The 5,000-nt window shown below is 39.7% G+C and overlaps 1 protein-coding gene across 20 annotated transcripts in view; it reads left to right on the top strand.

Annotated features, from left to right (window-relative positions):
- TCF4 (transcription factor 4) overlaps positions 1 to 5,000 on the top strand; it is a 404,154-nt gene that overhangs the window by 295,758 nt on the left and 103,396 nt on the right. The gene's annotated exons all lie outside the window — the stretch shown is intronic.

The following is a 5,000-nucleotide window of genomic DNA, read 5'->3' as shown; positions in this document are numbered from 1 at the left end:
TTATCACATGGTTTACATTGTGAAGTGATCAGAATAAAGTGTTTGGTTAAAACTGTGAATTAGCGTTATTGCTTTTTTTTAATCAAGTGCCTGATTTGCAGTTGGTAGTTATTCATTATATTAAACTTTTGCCCATTATTGTTTTTAAATTCCTATACACATAGTCAGGACCTTTAATTTTTTAAAGTAATTTTAATGAAAATTTCAGGCCTGGCGCTGTCCTAGTCAGAAGTGTCTCTAAGATGTAAGGGAATCTGTAGCCCTTATACTTTACAGGAAAATACAGTGGGCATAAGTTTCCATACTTGTATCTTTACAGGTTTCCAGGGATGTAAGAATTTGTTTTTTCTAATTTTCAATTTTTGCATTTCAATAGCCTGAACTGATAGCGTTTTCAGTTGACATTTTGGACATTTTAATTCCCTTTTAGCCAAAAGGCATTTTAAAATGTGTGCTCCATACTTACAGCTTGCCAGTTCCGCTACCATCAGAAAATGCGGAATATGACATCATATCACTAATATGCCCTCTCAGTTGCCAAATATTTGGGTTGTTAGGTTGTTTTTTTTTTCCTTTTCAGAGGATGGTACTCATAAAATCAAGATCACTCTGTCACAGGAAATGTATTTATAGGAACTGTTTTAAGGCGTTTATTAAAAACAAATCTGGTGGTGTGTAGCTCTACTGACTCAAATACTCAAAAGCAGCAAATCCTCCATACATTATAGTTGGCGCTGGGGGGGGGGAGCCGTTGGGAAGACCTGCAGGAAGCGCTTCAAGCCCATCAATGGTTCAGTCCTGGCCCTGCCCTTGGCTTTTGTGAAACAGAATGGACAGCCCGGGCTGGTTGTGCCCTGTCTCTTTGACGGGGAGCCAATTCTATACCATTTAATAAACGGCCTTCGTGGGCGTAGTGGGTGCCGCAGGTTTGGTGGCTGTGGCGGTGGTGGCTTATTCTACAGAGGGTATTGTCCTGGCTCTAATTCCGCAGTCAGCGGCGTTTGATCCGGTGCCAGACATCTCGCGGAGCTTGTGTATACCATGCGTTAATTGTTCAGAATGCCCGTCGAAAGCGACGTTACATTTGTTGAGTTTCACTTGTTGTGAAGTAGACCGTGCCTGGGCTTTCCTGTGTTTGCAGCCGGGATGGCCTCTGCGTGTTTCAGCCCAATGCTTGGGAGGTAAGGGTGGTCAGCACTGTGCTGCCCACGTTTTCCTCCGAGGACAACACAACCCAGAATTGCGGTTTTCACCACCACCCCCTACCCCCACCCCCAGTGACAAGTCAATTACTTGTTTAAATTCAGTTTGAACTCTCTGAACTGTGCAAGGCCAGAGGCAGCTTATGTTCCCCGGGAAATAAACAAAAGAAGAAAAATGGAAAATCATTGAAAATCTCTGATTTTTTTCAGTTGTGAGAAAAGAGTACAATTTTAGGCATTTACAATAATTCGGATTTCTGCTTTTTAAAGCAGCAGCTGTGAGGTTGGTAAAATCTCTCTTTTAACTTGCTACCAAGAGGAATGTATATTGTCATGGGGCTGGGGCGGGAGGGGGGGTTCGACAGACAAAGGAAAATGTGGATTTTTCTATGACCTTAACCGAGGACGTGGTTCCATGATTCTACCCCCGAGAAGGGATGCTTTCCTTCTCTCTGTAAAAGACTTGTACCTGGACTAAAATGTGGACTTCATAAAAAAGAAAAAAGCAGGGGGAAAACCCATGAAAAGTCTTACCACCCGAGCCCTCAAAGCATAGACCTGGAATATAAAACAATATATATTTTGCAAAGTCAGCTCCAATTCTGGTGAGAGTTTAATGAACCTGACCAAATCATTGTGGTGGTAACCCCCTTCCATTATAGACGAGAGGTTTAAGTGCAAATGAATCCCAGCCTCGGCAAAATTTTAAAGTCTCCCTCCTAAAGCTATAAGAGAGAGAGAGGTTTCTGTGTGTGTGCCCGTGCCGGCAAGGGGGGTGGGGGGCGGTGGCGTCTCCCCCCAGGGAAAATCAGGACAGTTGGCTTTAAGTGTGATGATCACAGGTTTATCAGATGCTGCGGCTGTCGCTCACTCCTCTTTCAGGCTGAGCACCGTGCCAGGCGCTACCTGATCTCCAATAAGTACAGGGCTAGCTTCACATTGTGGTTTTTAGAACCGCTTTCCATCTTTTGCGCACAAGAACCTAAGTAGTTATTTGGTCAAATCCCACATATCTAAAAATATAGCCATTCCACCAAGTTAAAATTATGGCAAATGAAATTGAAAACAAAAGTGGCGAAATTTCCTCCTAATGGTAATTTAAGATCACATCATCAGCCCTCGCCAGCATGTGCATGTGTTAAGCCGTATAGAGAAACCTATAATTATTGTAATTGCTCTTTTTGCTTTATACTAACAAGCTTCAAACCATGTTTCAAACTAGTTGTTTTGAAATAGTTATTTGTCAAGTCATCAAATCTCAGAACGTAAATGGTAATGAGCTTTTTCATGTTTATATTCTGTTGGTCATATTATCCAGCTTTCCAGCTTCACAAAGTTCAGAGAGAAAAATGGATGTTAATTATTTCTGATATCGAGCACCCCCACCCCCTGCAAAACCAAATAATTTCACAATTCCTACTTAAGCTGTGGGGGGGAAGGGGGTCGGACCAATTGGCTATAAAAATCTCTCCAATGGGAATGCATCTTCCGAAGAAAGTTTTCCCCCAAATAGTAGCAACTTCAGTCAGCAGCCTAGATTTTTGACAGCTAAAATTTTAAATACGAAGTGTGAACCTTTTCTTTTGTTCATGTGCTATAGGGAGTGCTAGCAGAAAGGGATTCGTACTTAAATAACGGCAGTCATGACAGTTTTTCAGCACATTTCACCCAGGGCTGGCTCTTGACAAACCTGGAAGGGAGGGAACTACCAGCCTTGCGCAGGGAGCTGCTGAGTTCCAGAGTTCTCAGTAGGGTAACAACAGAACCAGTGGATTCTGGTCCTTTTATAAGACAAGTGTCTAGGTTTACCACTCTGAACCCACAATGAAAACTGAAAGTAGCCAGTTCAAGCGCATTACTTTTTAAAAAGATGATTAATTGTTACCATGGACTGAAAATTTGTTTTCTTAGTTTTTCTGCACCCAATTGATTCAGAAGAGCAAGGTATGTCAAAGAACAAACATGTGGCGGGTGGAGGGGGACCCTTCTTTTTCGGAGCTTACTTTTTGGTATACAAAAATAACTAAAATATTATCAATGTGTAAAACATTCTAACTTACCCACTTTAAAATAACAATGCAAATTTTTTTTCTTCCATGCTTAATCACTTTAACGAAATTATGTTGTTGTCATCCTTGTTCTTTAGATTTAAGCTAGTAAAAATTCACCAGATGCTTAATCTTGATCCTGTGGCTCCATCTTTCTTGCCTGTCTCTGATTGAATTGCCCACATCCCTATGTGAGATTCTCAGTTGCAACCTTTCTCTGGGTACACTTTCTTAGGAAGGAAATGATGGGTCGTATTTGGCTAAATTTATTTAATCCCAGGTCTTACCATTTTGGATGTAACAGTGATAATTGATGAGCACTTTATTTATTGATAGCTAGGGGATGATAATATTATTTCAAGGAGAATGAAAGGGAAAAAGTGTTGGGAGAAAAAAGTATGGGGAGAGGGTGTACTAGCTGGTGCAGTCTTTAAATACCTTTCCAACTGATCTGCAGGAAATTGTGCTGAAGAATTGTTTGTTTCCTGTTCCACTATAAATGTGGTTTGCATTATCCCCCCCCCCTTTTTTTCTCAGGAAGATTGCAGTCTCAGTACAGAGGCTTGAGAAGGAGCAGTTCTAATAATTTCTAGTAACTTAAAAAAATGGCTTTTATTATAGCTTGGTTTTAGATACTATTCTATTTCAATGTTATGAATATTATGTAAAAGTACCTGAAATGTCTATTACTGCTTTGTCATTAAGAAAAGGAAGATATGCCAGCATCACTAATTGACTATGTGGGTTAGTAACCTGCCCCAGGAAGCCCCCCCCAATCTTAATTACTGATATACTGAAAATATGTAGATTCTAAGGTTAACTTGTAATCTTTTCTTTTAAGTTGTTATAATTCTGATTTACTTCTGTCTGAAAAGTAAAAGACAGTCCAGGTATCAAATCTAGACTCATGTCTTATAACTAATTAATTTCAGGATACAGCATACACACACACACACACACACACACACACACACACACACACGATTTTCCCCCTCCTTCCTCTCCAAAAAGAAAAAAATATATATATGTTGGGGTTGAAAATTGTCCTTACTTTAAACATAAACTCTAAAGTGTCACGGGATAAATTTCTGTGTGGCAGGCATTGATTGCAGGAGAAAAGAGGGTGGAGTGTAGATGTGAAACCGTATGCTCATAAAGTACTTACAAGCTATTCAGATAATCTTATAGCCCTTCAAAAAAAGAAGTAATCTATGTACCAGGAAGAATGGAAGAATAGTAGTAAAACGTGAAAGAGTTAACTTCTATAAAAATCATTGCACTTTAAAGTCTGAAGTTTTCTGCTAAAAAATTTACATCATGAAATTTTCAGAAGACTTCCTCCTGGGAGGCTTTTTAACAGTTTAGAATCTGTAATAAAATGTTTGGGACATTATCATATCATTTTAGGCTTTTTGTTTAAACAAAACACATGTATTCTTCAGAAGAACAGATCTGAAGGTTTAATGGACTTGATGCGGTGCTTACAAATGGTATGGGAATTATCCATTACTCCATTTAAACGTTAGGAGACTTTGCCTGTGTGCAGTGCTGAGGACCCATACCAAGGTCCAAACTACAACTTTTTACTAGCCAGTGTATTCAGTCAGTGTATTTGTGTTATAACACTGTATTCTAACTAGAATGTTGAGATTCACATTTGTGACAGATTAGTCTCTAAGACCTTTTTTGTTTGTTTATTTCTTCCTTCCTCAAGAAATCTTGCACATGCTCATCTGGGCATTCCTCCCCC

Source organism: Echinops telfairi, unplaced genomic scaffold (assembly GCF_000313985.2).
Source record: "Echinops telfairi isolate 266 unplaced genomic scaffold, ASM31398v2 ScPeMD7_7400;HRSCAF=8409, whole genome shotgun sequence".
In the NCBI taxonomy this organism is placed as follows: domain Eukaryota; kingdom Metazoa; phylum Chordata; class Mammalia; order Afrosoricida; family Tenrecidae; genus Echinops; species Echinops telfairi.
This window is presented reverse-complemented; position numbering and strand designations above follow the sequence as displayed.